This window comes from Pogona vitticeps, chromosome 2, assembly GCF_051106095.1.
Source record: "Pogona vitticeps strain Pit_001003342236 chromosome 2, PviZW2.1, whole genome shotgun sequence".
In the NCBI taxonomy this organism is placed as follows: domain Eukaryota; kingdom Metazoa; phylum Chordata; class Lepidosauria; order Squamata; family Agamidae; genus Pogona; species Pogona vitticeps.
This window is the reverse complement of record NC_135784.1, coordinates 305702933-305726927: the sequence shown is the minus strand read 5'-3', so window position 1 is coordinate 305726927 and position 23995 is coordinate 305702933. Positions and strand designations below refer to the sequence as shown.

The following is a 23995-nucleotide window of genomic DNA, read 5'->3' as shown; positions in this document are numbered from 1 at the left end:
CAAACCACTTATAGGTTGTATCAATTCAGTTGTTTATAGTTTGAGACACATTTTGTCTAGGGCTTTAGAGTACCTGACCCAGCAGCTTTGGAAACACATAATGCACAGCTACACAAACACAGAGATACACTCACACAGAATTTTGTATTCAGTCCTTCAAACAACAACAACAACAACAACAACAACAACAACAACAACAACAACAACTCCAGTTTATAAATATAGGAAATTGCTTCTGTGTGCATGGTTGAAACATGAGGAAGATACCATGATCACGTTGCCAGCAGGAGAAAGGATGCCAAACTTTTATTTGTTTGCTTGTTGGTTTGTTTGTTGAATATATACCTCACCCAACTGGTGGAAGGACACTACTCTAGATATAATAGATATAAATGAATAGAAACAGAGTTACAATCAATCAACACAGAGAAAAGAGACTAAAATCAAACCCAACCAAAACTCGCCAAACCCATTATCAAATTAATAGCACAAAACTCTCAAGATGGCAAACGTCAAAACAAATGAATGTTGAAGACACCAATATTAACAGTCAAGAGGGTCTGCAGCAGCCATTCTCAAGAATTTGCTTTTTTCCCTCTCAGTCGATCAATTGCCAAAGGTCTTTGCCTGTGAGTAAAAGGACAGCATGGAAGGGGGCAGCTTAACCTCCATTGGAAAGGAGTTCTTTATCCTTGGAATAGCCACCAAAATTGTTGGCATATGGAACTGTACAACACAGTATGTGTGTGCATATGTCTTTTTATGCAAGGACTAGAATGTGATATTTGCACAGGGAAGCATTCTGAATAATCAGCCAGACAGATACATAAAGGAGGTTAGCTGTCTCTCAGTTAGGGTAAGTAATAGCGTTCAGACAGGGCAAATATATGATAGGATATAGTAGTTGTGACTGATGAACTGCTGGATAGCTCAGTGGTTTAGGTCTCTGGCTCTGGAGCCAGAGGTTGGGAATTTGATTCCACACGGTGCCTCCTTGACAGGGCTGGACTTGATGATCCATAGAGCTGTAAAATGATGATGATTCAAAAATACCAGGTACAGTAAATCAAAATTATAAAAACATTGACTTGTATCATATAAGAGATACAAGTTTTAACCAAAAACCTAAGTATCTGCTAAATATCGACACAGTATATATATTGTTCCTAATACCGCCATTTTTTGTAGCTTGATGTTATTTCTGAAATCTTCAACCAATGATGATGATAGCTAACTATGTGATATGGTCAAAGTCTGTCAGTAACTACAAGTACATAACTAAGACAAATACCAATGTGTCTAAGCACTGTGAGTTTTATTATACATATGTTGTAAAGAGTAAACATTATCCCTGTTTTTAACAAATACCAAGTGATCATTTACTATCCGCTGCTGACACCCAAAACACACACAAGGGAGAATATCAGTATTTACTCTGCAGGTGGTTTTTATCAATACACTTCAAACTGCTGACAGTTGCATTTTATTTATTATTTATTGTAGTCCAGGTCAATAGAAACAGCCTTCTCTTGTAAACTCATCAGATCTAAACATTAAGATGGTGTGTGTGTGTGTGTGTGCGTGCGTGCGTGCGTGCGTGCGTGTGTGTGTGTGTGTGTGTGTGTGTGTGTGTGTGTGTGTGTGAGAGAGAGAGAGAGAGAGAGAGAGAGAGAGAGAGAGAGAGAGAGTTTCCTGTCAAATCTAAGACCTGGGGAGGTGCAGATCCACCGTTCTATGAGGGTACAATGAAATAATATTGGAGTTGTATGGATGATCTCCAAGCATTTTTGAGGCAGCTAGCTACTTTGCTCAGTTGGAGCACAGCAGCATGGGAGATGTCCCAAGGACCTCATCAACTGTCTTAAGTTTCCTGATGGAAGAAAGGCTAGGGGTACAAAACCTTAAAAGTGTCAACAATTCCAAACGGCATAAATACACATTTAAATGCTCCAGGGACAGGTTATGTGGTGAAAATGGCCTGGTTAGCAGGAGACAGCAAACAAAATTGAGAGCGAATGATCCATTTTGGTGATTCAGCATTTTCAGTTAGGGAACTAGTTCTTCCACAACTTGAGGAGTGGGAATATAGGAACAGCATCTTTCAGAATCCCAAGTCTGATATATTTATATGGCTCAGTTTTCGGTAGGAAGATCTGGGAAGGTTTACGGTCTCAAATTTTTTTATTTTGTATTGGACTTCTGTAACATGAACATCAACACATGAGGAGCAAAATGGGGTTCTCAGCTGCAAGATCAGTTGGAAGGAAGACCTTTAGACAGGACTAGAGGTGGGCATGAACAGAATTATGAACTGAAAAGAAAATCCACCAATCAGGCTGGTTCGTGGTTCGGTTCATAGTTCGCTTTCCCGTTTTCCCCAAACAAAACGAAGTGCTGAACTTTTTTTGCCCCTCTCAGTGCTTGGTTTTCAGCAAAATGGATGCCTTGCCCACTTCCTGCTGCCCCGTCATCTCAGGATCTGGTCCTGACACCTCCTCATCTTCATCATGAGACAGCTTTAGAGATACCAGAGAGGAGGAGGAGGAGGAGGAGGAGGAGGCAGGACCAGGAAAGGGAGGTGGCAGGGTGGCAGAAAGCAGGGAGGCTGGTGACAGAGGTGGTGGGAGCCATTACAAACAAACAAACCAAAAACCAGTTCAAACCAACCAGGGAACCACAAACCACCCTGATTCATAATTTCTTTTCCAGTTTGTGCCCATTTCTATACAGGGTCATGAAACCCCCCCCCCCCGCCTCCCCATGTAGATATAAAAGCAAATAATTAGAAATTTTACTTTCTTTGGCATTTTCCCCTAGACAGAATAACATTGAAATGTAGATGCTGTCGATTTTCCAGTATGTATTCCATTATTAACAGTGACTGGAAAAGTTGCTGTCTTGGGTTGTTGTTGTTTAGTCGTGAAGTCATGTCCGACTCTTCATGACTACATGGACCAGAGCATGCCAGGCCCTCCTGTCTTCCAATGCCTCCTGGAGTTTGGTCAAATCCATGTTGGACCACTCCCATAATCCCATCGGCAGCATAGCCACTACTAGCTCATGTATCAATCCACTGCTAAGGGTATAAGTGTTTTTCCAAGACAATCCATGGAACAATGAGCTGCTGCCCTCAGTACAATATAACTCTATCCAACTGACCTGTAAGGAGACTCCCCTTTGGTCTTTTCCCCCTACAAACAAGCTCGGCTGCCTTGTGGGAATTTATGGAAGTGAAGACAAACTCTTAACTGGCTTCACTTTGAGTTTCTTGCCCTGTTCTTAGTGCGTCTCCTGAAGCTCATACTCAAAAATGCAAAGGAAAGTGCCATGGACTCATAGGCAATGCTTGATGGATAGGGGTAGAGCCTTAAAAGCCATGGCAGGAGACATCACACATTGGTTCATTAGACAACCACCTGCCAATGCTGGTGACTCCCAATGGGTATTCAGCTGGTGGTGCTAACAGTGGAAAAAAAATTCAAGGGAAGCAGAAAATGCCCAACTTTCTTAGTTATGGCCAATAATTCTGAAATGAGGATCCATTTCTTGAAATCCCAAGACCAGTTGCCCTATCTCTATGTATTTGTTCTCTGCCCACCTTAAAACTCAATCCAAGACTCCCTTCCCATGCTTCTGTCTTCTCTCTTCCCCCATTTCCACATCTGATACTTGTTGTTGTTTAGTCATTTAGTTGTGTCCGACTCTTTGTGACACCATGGACCAGAACATGCCTGGCCCTCCTTTCTTCCACTGCCTCCTGGAGTTGGGTCAAATTCATGTTGGTAGCTTCAATGACACTATCCAACCATCTTGGCCTCTGTCATCCCCTTCTCGTCTTCTCTTCTCATGAGATGGCCAAGGTATTGGAGCCTCAGCTTCAGGATTTGTCCTTCCAGTGAGCACTCAGGGTTGATTTCTTTCAAAATTGATAGGTTTGTTCTCCTTGCAGTCCAGGTCTGCCTTGGATTCGTATTGAAATCATTCTATCATTTTTGAAATTATAACGCAGTACGACTGTTCCCACTCTTTTGTTGACTATGAGGGCTACTTCATTTCTTCTACAGGATTCTTGCCCACAATAGTAGATATGACAATTGTCTGAACTGAATCCAGCCATTCCCGTCCATTTTAGTTCACTGACACCCAGGATGTCAATCTTGTCATCTCCTGTTTGACCACATCCAGCTTACCAAGGTTCATAGATCTTACATTCCAGGTTCCTATGCAGTATTTTTCTTTGCAGCATCAGATACTAGAACAAAGCAACATCTTTGGATACTAGATACAAATAACACCTGATACTAGAACAAAGCAAAAAGCAATGCATGGATGGAGTGGTATAAAAGCAAAAAGCTTAAACCGTATACCACTCCATCACATTTAAAACTCTCTGTGGACAGTTTACAATTTAATTATGCAGGGTAGAGAATTTCCAGAGCCATAACATGAGTATTCCTTTAATTTCCAGCTGAATAAAGTTGTTGTTGATGTTGTTTCAACTTATAAATCATCTCATACTGCTAGAGCACACTCCATGAGTTGGGTCTGCATTTAACCAACCTTGGCAGGACAGAAGGCTGAGTCAGCCTCGAGCCGGCTATCTGGATCTATTGGGATTGAACTCAGGTTGTGAGTAAAGGCTCGACTGAAGTACTGCTGTTCAGCCACTGTGCCATGGGGTTCATTTAGCACGTCACTCCCTAAAGAGACAGCAGAGTTCTTATTCCACTAAGAGCTTTGTCTCCTTGCATTTTCTGCAAATGTGCTTTCTTTTTGGTCTGTAACTGACTATCAGGAGATTAGTGCCCATTTCTTTTGCATATCTGTTTTCTCAGGCACTCAGCTTTGAAGGACTTGCATGTCTGGACAGAGGCATTCAAGAGAAACATAGACAACCACCACATAGACAAATCTGTTTTGATTTGTATTCCTGCATCAAGCAGGGTTTGGTGTTACAGGCCCCTTCCAACTTCACTATTCCATGATTCTATAAAGTGGGAAATATTCATTTCTTTTAAAATAAGTGCTTTTACTTATGCTGATGTTAAAATGATGAACATGTTTTTAGGCTGCCTACGGGACTTTCCAAAGGGACGTGGTGGCGCTGCGGGTTAAACCGCAGAAGCCTCTGGGCTGCAAGGTCGGAATACCAGCTGTTGTAAGATCAAATTCACGTGATGGAGTGAGTCCCCGTCGCTTGTCCCAGCTCCTGACAACCTAGCAGTTCAAAAGTATGTAAAAATGTGAGTAGATAAATAGGTACCACCTTGGTGGGAAGGTCATGGCATTTCGTGTCTAGTCACGCTGGCCACGTGACCACAGAAACTGTCTTTGATAGCTCTATGGGTTGGGAACGCAGATGGGCACCGCCCCCTAGAGTAGGACACCACTGGACAAATGTCAAGGGGAATCTTTACCTGTGGGACTTCCAGGATAAGGCTCTTGCTACTTTTTTCAAACAACTGTATGATAAAGGATCAGAAAGCAGAGATGGCCATGAACCTCACTTCAGAGGTTCATGCCAGTTCTTACACGTGGCACCAAAGGTGCCCCCACCTCCCCAGCTAGATTCTCCTACTTGCCAGCCAGAGCACATGCCTCTCCTCCCTTTTGGCCCATCTCCCGCCGGAGCCCGGGCTTCCCTGCCCCGCCTCCTTGGCTGATCGCCCATTCAGATGTGGAGGCAGGACAGGGAAAGCCGTGTTCGTGCCAGGGACTGGTTGATCAGGCAAAGAAGAGGAGGAGAGGAGGAGAGCCAATGGGTCATTGGCTGAGCAGGTGGGGAAGGGAATATGTGGCACTTGTAGAGCCATGCATGCAAACCAGCACAAACCTCCCAACGGAGGTTTGTGTTCATCCCTAGAGGACGCTTTCCCTCTTCCCAGCTGCCTGCTACTTGCGTGCAGGGGTCAGACGGCTTGCTCAAGGTGCATGCCTGCACCCTCTCACATTTTTTTTTACTATCAGAAAGTGTTGCTCAAAACTTTTGGAACTATTTCTACTTTTAGAAAGATTCGGATAGCCTCATAAAGCAAAGAAATATTTACTGGTTTCTGAATAGCAGGTTTTGAAAAAAAAAAGCTCTATTAAAATTCCAGTTGTACCTTTTGCCAGCCTTCCCTCAGAAAATTACAAGGGAGATTAAATAGAAGGCTGACAGGGTGCAGAGGTAGTGATGGATGACCTGTCATTTTTAAAGACAGCTAGCACTATGGTAAGGTCAGCTGCCGCACAGCAAAAGGACAGAGTAAAGGGGAGAGGAAATCACCCAGCCTGGGGTGCGACTTGCCATCTGCTGCCAATCTGTGGGTCCCACTCGACTGGAACATTTCAAGTTTTTTTTTTTTTTACAATAATTTGGAATAAAGCAAGGGGAGAAAAACACCCAAATCAATAGTTTCTCTGTGTTCACTTGAAAAATAAAGTAAAATAGGGAAACAATTTGTATCTCCAGTCACTTCCTGAGTGTGCTTACCTCTCCTCCAAAGTTTGCCTCCACAACGTCAAACACACATCTTATATGTGTTTCTGCTGGAAGAGAACAGAACTGATAAATCCATTGGGCAGAATTGGAGGCTGGCTTCTAAAGCAAGCTAGCCATAAATCTCTTCCCCCCCCACACACACACACTGCACACTTACAGTGAGAACAATCAGCGCTTCAAGCCTGTAGCAGGCTGCCAGTCACAAGAGGCAGAAGGTGTGCCATGACAAGGCTGTGCAGGTCATAAGCAGAATTACAATTAGTGCAGAACACCTTCTAAAAGTTCTGGCTAAAACTAGTCTGGCTTACTCCGAAGAGCCCGATAGGATAGTCAGTTGTTAAGGACTAGAGATGAACATGAACCAAAAGGTAAAGGTAACGGTTCCCCTTGACATTTAATCTAGTCGTGTCCGACTCTAGGGCGTGGTGCTCCTCCTTGTTTCCAAGCCATAGAGCCAGCATTTGTCCATAGACAGTTTCCATGGTCACGTTGCCAGCATGACTAGACACAGAACGCCATGACCTTCCCACTATGGTGGTACCTATTTATCTACTTGCATTTTACATGCTTTCAAATTGCTAGGTTGTCAGGAGCTGGGAGAAGCGATGGGAGCTCCCTCCGTCGCATGGATTCGATCTTATGATGGCTGGTCTTCTGACCTTGCAGCATAGAGGCTTCTGCAGTTTAACCCACAGCATCACCATGTCCCTGAACATGAAACAAACTATGCACCAAAAAACACCATGAATCGGGTTGTTTTGTGATTCGGTTTGTGCAAGCCCTTTTGCCAAAATGAAAGAAAGCACCAAACTTTTTTTTTCCACTTGGCACTTCGTTTTGCTTCAGCAAAATGGACGTCCTACCCCTTCCCGCTCATAGATGAGTGCACGCATGGAGACAGTAGGCGCAGCTCCCAGGAGAGAAGCTGGGCCACTGTCTCTGGAGATGGCAGCAGTAGAGGAGGAAAAGGAGGTGGTGGCAGGACCAGGTAGGGAGCTGATGGGAGGCAGCGAGAAGGGGGCAGGTGGGTGGCAGAGGGGGTGCAGGCATTAGGCTCCCCTCCACCCAGGCACTAACTCAAAAAAATGAACCATGAACCAGTTTGTTTTTCTCAGGTTTGGGGGAGGTTTGTGGTTTATGGGGTAGCCACAAACTACAAACTGCCTTGATTCATCATTTTTCTGCTCCATGTCCATCTCTATTAAGGATGTCTGTGGAACCTGTGCCAGTGTGGTGGGGCTTCCCAACTCTCGACTGTTGTTTAGTCGTTAAGTCATGTCTGACTCTCCGTGACCCCATGGACCAGAGCACGCCAGGCCCTCCTGTCTTCCACTGCCTCCCAGAGTTTGGTCAAAGTCATGTTGGTCCCTTTGGTGACACTGTCCATCCATCTCGTCCTCTGTCGTCCCCTTCTCCTCTTGCCTTCACACTTTCCCAACATCAGGGTCTTTTCCAGGGAGTCTTCTCTTCTCATGAGATGGCCAAAATACTGGAGCCTCAGCTTCAGGATCTGTCCTTCCAGTGAGCACTCAGGGTTGATTTCTTTCAAAATGGAGAGGTTTGTTCTCCTTGCAGTCCAGGAGACTCTTAAGAGCCTCCTCCAGCACCACAATTCAAAAGCATCAATACTTTGGCGGTCAGCCTTCTTTGTGGTCCAGCTCTCACTTCCATACATCACTACTGGAGAAACCATAGCTTTGACTATGCTGACCTTTGTCAGCAAGGTGTCTCTGCTTTTTAAGATGCTGTTGAGGTTTGTCATTGCTTTCCTCCCAAAACTCTAGATTACATCCTACCAAAACCGGACATCTATTTTACTGTCAAGGAAGGGTATGGCACACATATGGGTTGAGGGGAGTGTGCTGGTCCTGAAATTGAGAAATCTGACTGCATGAAGAGGAGGAAGACACTCTGCTTAGGTGACCTCTCTGAAAGAAGCAGAATCCTCGATCCGGTCTACCCGGATCACCCGCGCAAGTCAGGAGGTGAGGCTGAGGAGCCTGACGCCGAGAGAGGCCCGGAAGGAGAAGACATGAAACCGGGCCTTCTCGGCGGTGGCTCCTCGCCTCTGGTACAATCTCCCTCTGGCGATTCACGAAGCCCCCACGCTGGGCACCTTTAAAACCCAATTTAAAACATGGCTGTTTATTCAGGCCTTCCCTCCAGTCAACTCTTGATTTTTTTTACTTTTCCTTTTTATTTTTACTGCTGTTCTTGTTTGATTATTACGTATTTGTCTATGTTTCATTATTTGATTTTATATTTGGAAGCTGCCTAGAGTGGTCTGGTGGGCCAGATAGGCGGGGTATAAATTAAATAAATAAATAAATAAATAAATAAATAAGCAAATGGTCTGAGACAACTTTGTATTCTAAAGAGGCAGACCTTTCTCCCTCACTCTGCAGATGGCATAAAACGTTCCCCATCTTTTCTCCCCCCCTAGACCAAACCTGGCCATATGTTTTCCCCTGACCTACACTCCCATCAAGCAGCGTCCTGTTGACTCAATTGGCCAAATTGTGTTCCATAAAGGATGGTCACCTGTAATCCTGATTTGACCCTCATTCCCTTCATAATTCTGTTTTTTCCCCGTGACAAGCTGCTTGCTCCAAGAATCATGGACTTCATGCTATTGATAGTGACTACATGTTAAAAGGCAGGAAATTCATCTTCAGTTTAACAAAACAAAGACTACAGAAACAAAGGCATGTCGGCTATCTCAACTTGTATGTGGCACTCGTCTTTCTCACTTTTTATTCCTCAGAGCCTTCTCTTGTCGAGGGCAGGATTAATGGTGGCGTTTAAGGCAGTATTATACTAAAAATGTTTCACGAACGATGGCCCGAGGGCTCAAACACATAAGACACTCTGATCACCTCACAGCATCCCTGGCTCACTCGGTGTCTAAGAAGATCTCAGCATCAATCATCAAAGGGTCGATTTCGCTCCCTCCCCCAAAGCATTTTGCACATTTTCGAAATTATCTGTAATCTATAAAGCTGTGCTGATTGCATTGCTTTCACAAACATTATTGGTGGTGAGAAGAGGACTGCAAAAAGGAGAGAGATGTTTAAAAATGCATTTCTGCAAGCAGACCGATGAGATATGGTAAACAATGGGCTGGAGAAGAATTCCAGCCTTTCTTCCTTTCCAAGGCCTTGCCTCCTAGATATTCCCTACAGAAAATTTGGGGATACAGTACATGACAGGATCTGTTGTGAATTACATTCTGTACGGGTGCGCACTTATTTCAGCATTGTCCTCAGATGATATTAAGCCCCATGGCACAGTGGTTAAATTGCAGTACTGCAGTCCAGCCTCTGTTCACAACCTGAGATTTGATCCCAATGGGTTCAGGTAGCTGGCTCAAGGTTGGCTCAGCCTTCCATCCTTCTGAGGTTAGTAAAATGAGTGCCCACCTCACTGGTGGAGGAAGGAGTTGTTTGCATAGTTGCAAACCACCCATGCCTGTACCACTCAAGCACTATGGGGTGGTATTTAAATGAAAACAGAGATGGTTACAATCCTAAACACGAACCAGAAAACCCACTGACCTGGGCTGGTTTGTGGTTTGGTCAATTATCCAGCTTGGGGATCTCATTTTGCTAAAAGTGCTGACCTTTTCCCCACCTGGCTCTTTGTTTTGCTTTGTCAAAATAGGGTGGCCTGCCCACTCCTTCCTGCTGCCCCTGTCACCTCCACCTACCTGGTCTTGCCACCTCTGTCTCCTCTACCCCTGCTGTGGGCCACCGGTGCCCTCTTCACATGCACAGAGGCAGACACCAGCTCCAGTAAGCCGGGCCACGGCTTCTGAGCATGTGCCCACCATCTAGCTGACAGGTGGGCACATTTGCAGAGGCACTCGGTGTGTTTTCCCTGCGAGGAGCCTGCCACTGCCCCTGAAAATGGCACCAGCGCCCCCATGGCATTAGCAGTGGAAGCAGAGGCAGCCATACCAGGTAGGCCCTTCTGGCATCAACCTGAAAAACGAACTGTGAACCATTTCATTTTCTGGGGCCTTCATGATAGTTCATGGGTAGCCACGTACCACGAACCACTGATTTTCCAGTTCATGCCCATCTCTAGTTAAAACAATAACATGTTTAAAAAGTATGTTAGATTTAATGCCTTCATCATCATATTAGAACTGCAATGTTGGAAGGGATCCAACGGAGTTCAGCCGCTGTCAAGGAGTCACCGTGGGGGAATTGAACTTCCTGATGCCTTAACCCACTGAGCTACCTCCCATTATTACATGGCTTTGGGTTGGACAGGAGAAGTGCGCCAAAACTTTTTTTAAAAAAGAAAAAAATACTGCCAGAATAATATTTATTCCGTTGGCCTCAAGCAGTTGGATTAAATCTTGGTGGTCAATTGCCGCTGGTTAAGAAGAGAGTGTAGCTTGTTACCGTCGCATGCAAACTTCCATAACTCAGTTCTGAGCCACAATCGTCTACAACGTTAATGTCTTAATGGGTGGCAATAGCTGAGCTTTTCACCGACAAGGTTACCCCAGTGTAAAAACACAAAAGGAGCCAGGCCGTTTCAAAAGTAAGGCAAAACAGTAAAATGGCACTTCCAAGCTGTTCTTTAGATGGTTGTTGTGGGTTTTTCGGGCTTTTTGGCCGTGTTCTGAAGGTTGTTCTTCCTGACGTTTTGCCAGTCTCTGTGGCCGGCATCTTCAGAGGACTGGAGTAGGAACTCTGTCTGTGCTCTGGTGCAGTTTGTTTGGATAGTTGAGAACACCGACAGAGTTCTAACTCCTGTCCTCTAAAGATGCCAACCATAGAGACAGGCAAAACGTCAGGAAGAATAACCTTCAGAACACGGCCAAAGAGCCCGAAAAACCCACAGCCACCATCAGATCCCGGTTGCGAAAGCCTTCGAAAATACATTGTTCTTTAGATGCGTCGTTTGGCTCTCCTACTGTTAACACAAATGCAGCCCTTTTATCATGGACACATTAAGTCTAACAAATCATTTCTTTCATGAGTAAAATCAGTGGTTCTAGAGAAAGAAAACACAAGATCCATCTTCTCCTACTTCCTGCCGTGCATCAAACGGCAAACGAGGCTGTTATATGATCCACCGGAAGGGTATGCAAAGGTTTTCGATTGAGGGCAGAGATATGAATCTAAACTGTGATCTCCTTACATTCCCTCCAGCACATCATATCCAGGGCAGTTATCTGCAGAAGCATGTACACATGTGTTTTTTTCTTTCTTTCCGTTGTTATCTAAATCATTACCAAGTGCTGCATGAGGCATAATGCTTATTATTTTCAACTATTCACTGTGGTTTTCATTTAATAACACAGGCAACATAATGAATATGGAGTTTTTGATCTATTTGTTTGTAATTTGTCACTGCAGGTCGATGGATCTACACATCACATGGTCGAGTTTTCTAGCACTATGTTCTGATCTTTCTGTGTTACTTGGTGATGGTGTGCAAAGATAATGAGGCACCCACAGAAGAGACGGAAACAGTCGGTGAAGACATTTCAAAAGAGTTATTGAAACTGTTTGGCTATTCTTAGAGTTGGGATGTGCAAATTAGATTCGTGCTATTTGGTTTTTCCTGCAAAGTTTTGAATTTTGGATTTAATTCCTCTAGCTGCATAGAAGAGGTGTAAGGACTCATAGAGCAGAATAGCTTTGAGTTCCCCACAGTAGTCCACCCATTTTTCCCCTCATCATCTGGCACTTACAGTCTCAACAACTCACTCTCAAAACTTAGTAAGAGAAAGAATAAAAGGTTTCATGACTTTCCATTGAACAGATCGAGCAGCAAACTGACAAACCTGAGTGCTTGTTTTTAGCAACAGACTCACGACTTCCAACAGACTAAAGAGAGGGAAAGAGGTCTCAGCAAAGAGGCGGAGTTCTAGTTGAATTCAGAGGCAGGGAAGGAACAATTGGTCAGGGCTGGACAGATTGACAGTCACCCCAGCCCAGGAAGGTCCCTCTTAGCCCCACTCTCTCCAGGCAGCATGGAAGGTTGTAAAAACTCCAATGGAAAGATTCTCAGGTTACCTTTCAATGTTGCTTTAAATAAATAGGTTTTTGAGTGGTCTTTACTGATATTCTGAATATTCACAAACATTCCTTTCAGTACTGACAGTAACTGCTAGGTGCTGAAAGCTGGATTTTCTCACTGTTGAGAGCAAGAGGAAGAGAAATAACTGGTTTTTATTTTATATTATTTTACTTTTGAGATAGAAAACAAGTTGGACATGAGGGATGGTAGGAGGGGGAAGGAGCCGTGAATGGCTACAGCCTGTGTGCTCTCGCTTCAAGCACCACCTGCCAAATGTCTTGCTTCTGATCTTTTCAGAGTCAGTCTGGGAAGATCACAGAAATGCCCAGAGCAATCTGTCAGCAACGAGGTTGTCACATTTTCCCAGCACTGGTGTTCTCAAATCCCCCCTGGAAATCAACTTTCAACATGGCCAGTCCTTCAGTCATGTGGAAGCTGAGCTTGTCATACAGCGTACTGTGATTTAAAAAATAAACCATTGCAGAGCATTAAAACGAGCTCGCATTCAGACACCGTAACAACACTGTGGTAAAATAAGCCAGTGTTATCACAAGCAGTGTCGCCGGAGTGCTCAGTTCCTCCGTGCCAGATGTGAATTTTGGCAACATTAAATACTAGCCACAAGGCAGGTGTTTTGACCCCTGAGTTTTTCTCCAACTTAAATTTAAAACATGGCTTAAGTGACTCCCCAGGTCCTCTGTGTGGAGGGGTGTGTGAAAAGGCCCTTGAGAAATGGACATGTGAAACTCTCATGGGCTGAACTTCAACAATAGACTGCTATTTGCTCAACAGCAATTGTCCCAGAGCGCCCCTTGACATGAAGCCCCCTCAGATTAATTCCTAGTTCCTTGGACTAGTACCTAGTTCCCATGCCCTTTAAGGAAAGTCCTGGGACTGGTTCAGCACGCCTTCCCCCCTACCACCACCCGGGGCCAGACCTGGTCCTTCTCTTGATTGCCAACTGAGGAGGCCCTCACCATCCCAGTAAGGCAACAAACCTTAGTCTTGGGTGTGGCATAGGCACCCTGTCTAGCACTTCCTCCTCTCTCTCTTTTTGAGTCAGAATCAGACATGTCTCCTGTTTGATGATCAGCTCAGTAGAGGTTCTGGGATGGTCTTCAGGAGGTGGTACCAAGGCATGCCCATTAAGATACATCCAGAGCCCCACCCAGCTCAGTCTGCAGCAGATCACTGATGGATCCCCGTTGTCCACATCCACCCGCCTGTCCTCCTTATTGTCCTCCTGCAGATCCTTCCAAAGATCCTTCTCACTCACTCACCCACCTACCCAACTTTCCATCTAGCACACACCAGCTTAGCCTGTTCCCCCTCCTGATTCCTCCCAGGTAGAACAAAGAAGTGGCAGGTAGCTCTTTCGCTTTTGCACCTGCTGCTATAGATGCAGATGGATGGGCCCTCCAGATGTGGCATGATAACATGGCGCCAACACTGGAGGCATTCAAGAGAAAATTGGATAACCATCTGTCAGGTCTGCTTTGAGTTGGATTCCTGCATTGAGCAGGGGGTTGGACCCCATGGCCTGACAGGGCCCTTCCAACTCCCTGATTCTAGGATTCTACATCATCACCCCTCCTCCTGGTTGGGCTGCATAGGATGCCAGTTCTGGAGTCCCACAGGTATACTGCCAGACACTGTGGGAACTGTTGAGACTGTCCAGATGCCACCAGGCCTATCACAGCTTACGACTGGAGTAGGGGTGTGAAAAGCTATCACCACTATTATTCAAACAATCTGTTTAAACAATAAACAATAGTAAGATTTCCTGTCTAGAATTCACCAGTGCCAGCAAGACTTATCTCCTCCAACATAAGGCAGCAATTTTATTTTGTTTCCCTCACTTTTTGCACTCAATGCAACAGCAAAGAGCAGGACAATCACAGAAGGACATGCCAATGATTGTCAAAGAGGCAGGCAACCCAACCAATGCTTCTGTATTTTAAATACCTTTGCACTGGCTGTCAGTATGTTTTTGGGCTAAGTTCAAGGTGCTTATGTTGACCTTCAAAGCCCTAAATGGTTGAGGACCTCAGTACTCCTCTGAGCACCCCTCAAAATGATCTTCCATTCCACACCTCACAATCTGGGATGTTACAGGTGACCACCTCAAGGGAGGTCCAGAGATCAACAATCCAGAACTGGGCTTTCTTGATGGTGGCTTCCTTATTGTGGAATTCCCTCCAGTATTGGTTCAACCGACCGCTTCCCTCCCCAGATTTAGAAAACATGTGAAGACATGGCTGTTCATACAGGCCTTCCGCAGCTTTACCCCAGATTAATTTTGTTTCCTTTAGTTACTGATATCTCATTAGCTTCTCTTTAGATATATAATTAGCATAGGATTGGTTTTCTTTCTTGATGTTTTAATCTGATGTTTATTATTTTAATTTTATCTTATGTCCATGTTGTCTCCAGTAAGCTGTCCAGAGCAGTGGCTTGGCCACAAGATTGAATGGGGTAAATTTTTTAAAAAATTAAAATAAATAAATAAATAAATAAATAAATAAATAAATAAATAAATAAATAAATAAATAAATAAATAAATAAATAAATAAATAAATTTATTTATTTATTTATTTATTTATTTATTTATTTATTTATTTATTTATTATTTATTTATTATTTATTTATTTATTTATTTATTTATATCCTGCCTATATGATATAAACAAGGCAGTAGAAGTTATTTTGGGTGTTGTGCACTTGAGCAATTGCTTGAAAAAAAATAATTCTTGCAAATAGAAATTCTATCTGAGACCAAGAAACAAAACAAATCCACCCTCAATTTCATAGAACACTAGGTTTTGATCTGATCTGATTTGATTTCATTGCAATTTTTCATTTACTGTGTAAGGCTGGGACAAGCAAGGATTTACATCATTAGAGTGGAGGAACTGAACATCATTGCTCAGCCTGGAATTTCACAGGCAACGTTACAAAATTTGATTCAGTCCACATAAACCAAGGCTAGCACCTACTGAAGTCTGTCTAAGATCCATATAACATGTCATAGCTGCTAACATAACATGTCAATTGCTGCTAACTGATGGCATTCCAGGTGTGCCTCAGCCTTTTGCCCAACTGCACAACCAATTAGCACCAATTAGCTATAGAAGCAGCTACACAAACCTTATATATAGACCAACCTATTTCACAATTTCAGGTAAGAAATTGCCCAGTTGGCCTAACCCAGTTATGAATCAAAGGAGAAGAGCGTCAATGATGGTGGTGATTAAAAGAATACTGCCCCATGTATAAGACGCCCCCCAATTTTCTAACCCAAAATTAAGAAATCTAAGTGGGGCTTAGCAAGTGTAGGGGGAAAGGGATCAAAGCGCTGCAGGATCGCTTTGATCCCTGCTTTCCCCTCCACTTATTTTTGTTCTCTCCTCAGCTTACTTCCGTGTATAAGATGACCCTCAATTTTTAGTCTAAAGATTTTAGACAAAAGTATAGTCTTGTACATGGAAAAATATGGTAGCTTTTGTTAAGTTCCTAAGGCCCATTCTTTAGGTAACGTTTAAACCAGAGACTTCCAGGTTCAACATTATTTTGTTAACAACAACTCTACATTCCCTGCCGAACAGCTTCTACCTTTGCTTCATGTGCGTGTGGTCTCTGTGTGTGCCAAAATGACAGAATTAATTAGACAGTGGTATCACTGTGTGCCTTTTATCAGGAAACTTTTCATCTTTACAGTATTTTCTCCTGCCCCCGCACATTGCTTCTTGTTATCTCCATAATGTGCTCTGTAGCAGCCTGCTTTGATTCCTCCCTTTATTTTTCCCTTCTTTTAAACTGCTGAAAGGAAGAGAGCCCAAGGAGATAGAAAGGGGGGGGGGAGAGAATAGAAATTATTGAAGGAAGTGATGTGTATCTTCCAAGTACATTTGCTGTTCTCTGTTGCTAGAAAAATCAGGTGACCGACAACCGTTATATCCAGCATTTCCTGTTATAAGTCACTGGATTTATCAGATTAACCAACATGAAAAGGTCTTTTGTGTGCCATTGAATTTCTATCACATGGGTGACATCTTTGTTCCTGAAAAGGAACTCACTATCAAGAGCTTTCTACTACCCCTTCTAACTTCATTTACCAGACCTGCTGACAGTCCTTTAAAATGCTTGCAGACCATTTGTCAAAATGGCCATAGCATCTCTCCAAGGGGGCCAACTCCTTGTTTTCGTTACCCTATTGCATTTAAGCTAACATGAATAACACACAGTGGCTCCTCAGCTAAACACAGATTTACTTCTGGAATGTGGAAAACTTGTCTTGTTATATCTCTGGATGTTTTTGTCCCATCAGAAGGTCACTGTGGCTGGAAAAAAAGACAAATGCAATTTTAGTATGCATTAAGAGAAGCATAGTTTCCAAATTCCATGACGTACTAGTTCCCCTCTATTTAATATTGGTTAGGACTCATCTCGAGTCCTGTGTCCAGTTTTGGACACTGCACTTCAAGAATGATGCTGAGAAACTGGAGCAACAACAAAGATCATCAGGGGGTTGGAAACCAAACCCTGTGAGGAAAGACTGAAATAACTGGGCATGTTTAGCTTTGAGAAAAAGAGACTTAAGGGGAGATAAGATAGCAAAATTCAAATACTTGAAAGGCTGTCATACGGAGTAGGGGCATGATCTGTTCTCAATCATTCCAGCGTGCAGGACACATCAGCATGAGCTCAAACTACAAGAAGCCAGATTTCAGCTGAATATCATGAAAAATGATATTCAATCCTTCATGGATTGCTGCCTTGTCGTGGCGAAGGAGCTTGAGTTATTCAGAGAAGCTATGGGCTATGCCATGCAGGGACACCCAAGATGGACAGGTCATAGTGGAGAGTTCTGACTAAATGCCATCCACCTGGAGCAGGAATGGCCAAGCCACTCCAGAATCTTTGCCAAGAAAACTCCATGGACAGAAACAAAAGCCTAAAAGATGACGCTGGAAGATGGGACCCTCAGGTCAGAAGGCGTCCAACATGCTACTGAGGAAGAGCGGAGAACAAGGAAAAGTAGCTCCAGAGCTAATGGAGTGGTTGGGCCAAAGCTGAAAGGATGCTCAGCTGCAGACGCACCTGGAAGTAAAAGGAAAGTCCGATGCTGCAAAGAAAAATACTGCATAGGAACCTGGAATGTAAGATCTATGAACCTTGGGAAGCTGGAGGTGGTCAAACAGGAGATGGCAAGAATAAACATCGACATCCTGGGTATCAGTGAACTAAAATGGACAGGAATGGGCAAATTCAGCTCAGATGATTATCATATCTACTATTGTGGGCAAGGAAAGTCCGATGCTGCAAAGATGCTGGATGTGGTCAAACAGGAGATGATAAGAATAAACATTGACATTTAGTGAACTAAAACGGATGGGAATGGGCAAATTCAATTCAGATGATTATCATATCTACAATTATGGGCAAGAATCCCATAGAAGAAATGGAGTAGCCCTCATTGTCAATCTTGTTCAGGTATAAATATGAGTTAGAAAGTGCATATGTGTCTGTGTTGTGCAGTCTCTGTGCATTTGGTGGGAACTAAAAAGAACTTACTATTGGTGGAACTGGTTCTTTCCTGGGATGTAAACCCCAACTTTATAATCACACAGAGTAAGAAATGAGAGAGAGAGAGAGAGAGAGAGAGAGAGTCCCTCATCAATCCAGTGTCTGAAGAAAAGGTGATGACTTTGAAGGACATCAGAATTAAAATCCAGCCTAAATTTTTACACAGTTAACAAACTCTGCATTGCCTTCCTAATTTTCTTGTATTCTATTTGCATTGTGCATTTTCTTGTGAGTGTGAGTGACTAGCTGATAGTCAGCATAGCATTAGACTGACCGCTCCCTTTTGAGGTAAAACAAATCTGTCCATCCTACCACAAGCTTCCCTCACTCGACATGTGGCAAATTAGGTTGGTTTTGTTTCGTCATTGGCAGGCAAACCTGGGCTCATTTGCACATCTGATGATTTCGGCATGACATCCTGAAGGAATTGTGTATCTGGAGGGATAATGTTTTGAGAGGAGAAAATGTATATTTTTACTTCATGTGTTATTTGACCCAGAACCCACCTTACTTCAGGAATTGGAACTGGGCTTGTGGATAGAAGCTCAAAGTCGCAATATAGGAAGAACATGCAGGTCTTTCTCTTTGTTCCTAATGAGTAGTTTTTGAGGAGATTGTGTGATTCCTATGCACAGTTTGAAATGGTACAGTCCTGATACACTTTTACTGCCTCCTGGGCTCTTTATAAGAAGTAGACGAAGGTCTAAATCCAGCCTTTGCACTTTTTATCCCTAAAGGACTGTGTAAGCAGTTACGGCTGTTTTCTTGACTTGGGGATGATTTGTTGAAGGAAATAACTGACATGTTGGCGCTTTCATGTACACGATAGGACAAGGGATTTGGGATTTGTAGTTTACGGCATCACTGATTTCCACCACTACCAAGAAACATCCACAGTCGCATATCAATGCCGATGACTGTGGCAACAACAGAAATCCAATAAACCATACGGTGTTATTATTTGTTGCCCTTTTATTATGGAAAATCGTTTCACAGTGTGTGATATAACCTGATTTATACCTTGTCATTTATCAGGAAAACATCTTGCTATTATACCTTGTTAAACAGCAAAAAAGGCCCGTTCTTTCAACATTATGAGAGGTACCGCATGATAAATAATAACCAGAGAAATAATTGTCAAGCCATTTACAAAGCCATACATCGCAAAAATGTGACATCTTGGCAGTTTTTGCTAGAATACATGTACACAATAATCTTTCTCAGCTTCCAATGGCTTTTTGCTTCCAACACATTTGAATATAATACAATGGATGTCAAAGTATCTTAATTCAGCAATATTCTGTGACATACATAAAACATTTATTTGGCCAGTCGGTCAATCAATCAAGGGTGGGGGTGTTTGATACTTGACCATTTAGAATATTTTGCTTTTCCACCTCAGGAAACCACATATATCCAGCCAGCCCCAGGAAATTCCAGAAAGAATCCTGTCTGCCATGGTTTATAAGAAACATCGCCATGAATAATATAAATTTGAATGTGCTTATCTGATATAATTTTACTCCTCGCTCTTAGAGCAGTTGCTGGCTTTGGCATCCACTGAACTGACTCTACTGATTTATTTTGTCATCTCATGGGGTTCTGATATGTGCATTGTTGACTTCTTTCAATACTGCCCTGGAGAAACTTTGTATGGGAAAGGAAGGAAGGAAGGTTAGTTACAACTAGCATCAATTTTAAGGCAAATTTACTTAAGAAAGTTAATAGAATGTTTCTCCTCTGCCTTTGTTTCAATCGGTATCCACCTCGGAAAATAAAGAGTTTGAAGGCCCTCCAGAAAAATGGGGAAGAAAATGTGGATATGGTAGTAGAGGACAGGAAAAACACATTCCTTAAATGACTTGCTTAGGCCAGTATATATCTATTGTTTTGAGAAGCAGTGTGGCACAGTGGTCAGAACACTGGATTTTGATTTGGGAAATCTAGGTTCTAACTTACTGGCTGAACCAGGGCCGGTCATAATCTCTTATCCTAGTCTACTTCACAAATTGATCATGAAGATAAATTGGGGGCAGTGGAAAGCCATGTACTCTGCCTTGATCTTAGATGGAAAGTTGCATATATAACTAATAAATAATCAGCACTCGGGTCAAGTGGAGAAGTCTTCTCTTGGAAAGAAGGCCAATTTGGAACTTGGAGTAGAGTGGAGTCCCAGGATGTTTGGATGTGAAACATAGGAGGACCTTGCCATTAAGAGTGGTCTTATAGACCAGATGAGTGGGGTACAAATCAAATCAAATCAAATCAATCAATCAATCAATCAATCAATCAATCAATCAATCAACCAACCAACCAACCAACCAACCAACCAACCAACCAACCAACCAACCAACCAACCAACCAACCAACCAACCAACCAACCAACCAATCAATCAATCAATAATACATATGACCAGGTTGATCATAGTGAGCCCAAAATATAGTTTTTGGACTGCTTGGACAGATGGATCAATAGAAGAGCCCCTCTCATGAATGCATAGTTTCTCATGCACAAGAAAATGTTGGGATAATAATGATATTGTATGCATTAAACCTGGGTATCACTGGACCATTGTGCATTTTCTTGTGAGTGTGAGTGACTAGCTGAACCTAAGGTGATTGCTTTGCCACTACCATGATTGGTGGAGCTCTTTTCCCACTTGAGGCAAGCCCTGCCCATCTTCCTATTGGTTTTCTTTGCTTCCTTTGTTTTATCATTTTCTCTCCCTTTTTCCTGAACTCTAAGCATGTTGCAAGCCACATGCAGAGACCATGAAAAACTCTTGCATGTGTGGGGGCTTCCTTTTCCCTATTTTACTTCTGACTGTAACTAAGATTGCAACTGTAAGTAAAGATACCTTTTTTATACTTAACATGTTTCCAGAGTGGTTTTCAACCTATAAAGTGACTGTCACTATGAAAAGAGACTTGAGACTTAAGCTATTCTCTCATGTTTTCTCTGTTCAATTGTTTTTGTAACTCATGCTCTGCTAATTATAAAAGTATTCAAATTCTTCAATAGAAAGAGGGCATGGATCTTGCCCTTGAAAACCTCATGTTCAATCAAGCTGTTTCTCCAACAGATTATTAGCGATGTAAATCCTTGCTTGTTTCACTGTTGCACATCAGGACAAAATAAATGCACAATTACTGTTCTTGCTACATAATAGGGTGGTATATTTGGTGGTGTTCACAGCCAAAGAAAAGAAGAAGAGCAATTTTTGGCACCCATTGGAAACAATGCTTGAATGCAAACACTGCAAACTGTCCAAAATAATGATGATGGATTCTTTATTTCACTGATGAGGTGGAATGGGTCCATCTCTCAGCTAATAATTCTGGTCTTGGTGTAGGAATGTGTATATGCCTGTATTATCCTTTTCAAAGAGAAAAACACACATAGACTGAACAGAATTTGTACAAATTACTGAGATGTTGGTGGGAGGAAAAAAGAGTGTTCCTTATCTCATAATCACCCAGAGGTGATGACTCTTGTGCCAGTTGAACATTTCTCATGGTGGTGTCTCATCAAGCTGAAACAACCTAAATTGACTGCAATGAAGGATTTAGTGGATATTCTTTTTAGCTCTCTAAGCAAACTCTCTAGGACATCCTGTCTTATAGAAAGACTTAGCTGTCCAGGGGAAAAAATGGCTTCATTTCATGGTTTATAGAAAGGTCAGCATCTGAAATCTCTTGGAGGTGCACTCATTTTGCTACCTATCTCTCTACTTGTGTTCCTCGTTTTAGGAACAGACGGGTTGGAATAGAGAGCTCAGAAAAACTAGATTCAGACCGTGATTCATAGACTATATTGGATTCCTTGTGTCCTGACTGAGGAAAGTAAGGACACAAGGTTTCACACGGGCTGTGAAGAGTTTGCACTGAGAATGAAACAGCATCAAGAAAGGAAAAAATGAAGAAAGAAAACAAAACGTAGAGTAAATCAAAACTTGACATTTACAAAGATCTGAGAATGACAACGATTGGTTGTTCATTATTATTTATTTTGCACAAATGACTAACTCTTAGCCCAGAAGTTTATTAGATAAGGATCTCCTCTGTGATATTGCTTTCCTCTAAGATAATCCATTTTTAGATGTGCATCGCTAGAATAATGCAGCAATTTATCCCACTTAGGTCAATTCTGAAACTTCTTTTCCTTTCAATATCTCTTTACAGGCTTGCCTACTGAATCACTCTTTTGTCCTTCTTTGTATAAATCAGAACGTCTCCTTCTTACACTTTCTATGAACAGGAAACAGAACCCAAAGGAAGGAACTGATTCAATGGCTAAAGATGGACCCAAATGGGTTCACCATAGAGACAGAGACTGTGAGAATAATTTTTTTCCTCCTCTATTAATGATACTGGGTAGCCTACGGTCTGAGGGAACAGCTCTAGTATGAATGAGGGAGAATTTTGTTTCCGTTGATTTTTATTTATTTATTTATTTATTTATTTATTTATTTATTTATTTATTTATTTATTTATTTATTTATTTTATATCCCGCCTATCTAGTCGATAGACCACTCTAGGCGGATTTTTGGTAAGTATTTACAATCTTTGCAAACTTCTTTGTATTTGGGACGAAAAGAGCTTGACGAAAGCAGTGGTTCCCACACTTGGGTCACCAGATGTTCCTGGACTACAATTCCCAGAAATCCTGGCTGGTAAAGGAAGTGGTGAAGGCTTCTGTGAATTTTAGACATAAGACATAAGACATAAGAAATTTATTTGTTATTGCACTCACAAGTGGGTGCAACGAAATGAGGTGCTCTTCCCCAAGGTAAAACTGGACAACACCATTACAAAAAAAGTTAAAATATACACAACACTCACCATACAAATATAGATATCCCGTTTCTCCCAGCAATTAAAATTCCACCAAAAACTTTAAAAAAAACTTAGTTCAAGAACATCTGCAGACTCAAAATCGGGAACCACTGTTTTGAAGCAGAAGCTGTAGAAATTGTATTAGATAGATCTGTCCACCACAACGAAGGACTGTCAATGCTTAACACTTTAAAATCTAGTTTTGAATCCCCGTGGATTCTGCCTTTCTAGTGCCATATTAAGGATGCCGCCACCCTTTTCTATGCAGCTCTTCATTTTCAACCTCTATGGAGTACACAGGCAAACCACGTATCTCTCTATGCAGGGAACAGCCATGTCTTTAGAACAGTGCAAATGAGTGAGACAGCCTGTCCACACTGGCATGTAATTAGAGTTAGAGATGGGCACAAACTGCCATTTTGGCGGCTTGTGATGATTTGTTCTTTCTATGCGCACATGTTCTGTGGGTACCCTGGTTTCTCTCCCCTGCCTTCTCTGGTGGATGCCCCACCTGATCCTCTGAGTAGATGTCTGTGGAGGAGGTGAGGGAAGAAAGCCAAAGCATCCGTAGAACTCCTGTGCATACAAAGAACAAAGTGTTACAAACTGCTGAACCTGTGAATTGTGCCCATTTCTAGTTATGGTATATGGTTCCTTGATAGCACTGTTTGGCACAGAAGAAGAAAGGAGGGAGGCCCGGAAGGAAAAAACAAGAAATCGGGCCTTCTCGGCGGTGGCCCCTCGGCTGTGGAACACCCTCCCCACTGAAATTCGGCTGGCACCCTCGCTGGGCATTTTCAAAAGCCAGCTGAAAACTTGGCTATTCAAGCAGGCCTTCCCTTCAGTCAATTAAGTCATTCTTATTTTTCTTCTTTTATTCTTGCCATCTTGGGACTCTTTGCTTTAAATTAACTGTTAAAATCCTAAATATATATTACATTTTATATCATTTTGTTTTTAATGTAAAACTGTATATTTTAAATTGTTTTTATCTTCTAAATTGTGAGCCGCCCAGAGTAGACTATGTCTAGATGGGCGGCATATAAATGC

General features: G+C 42.6%; 1 protein-coding gene across 1 annotated transcript in view; it reads right to left on the bottom strand.

Annotated features, from left to right (window-relative positions):
• RIT2 (Ras like without CAAX 2) overlaps positions 1–23995 on the bottom strand; it is a 248920-nt gene that overhangs the window by 1167 nt on the left and 223758 nt on the right. The gene's annotated exons all lie outside the window — the stretch shown is intronic.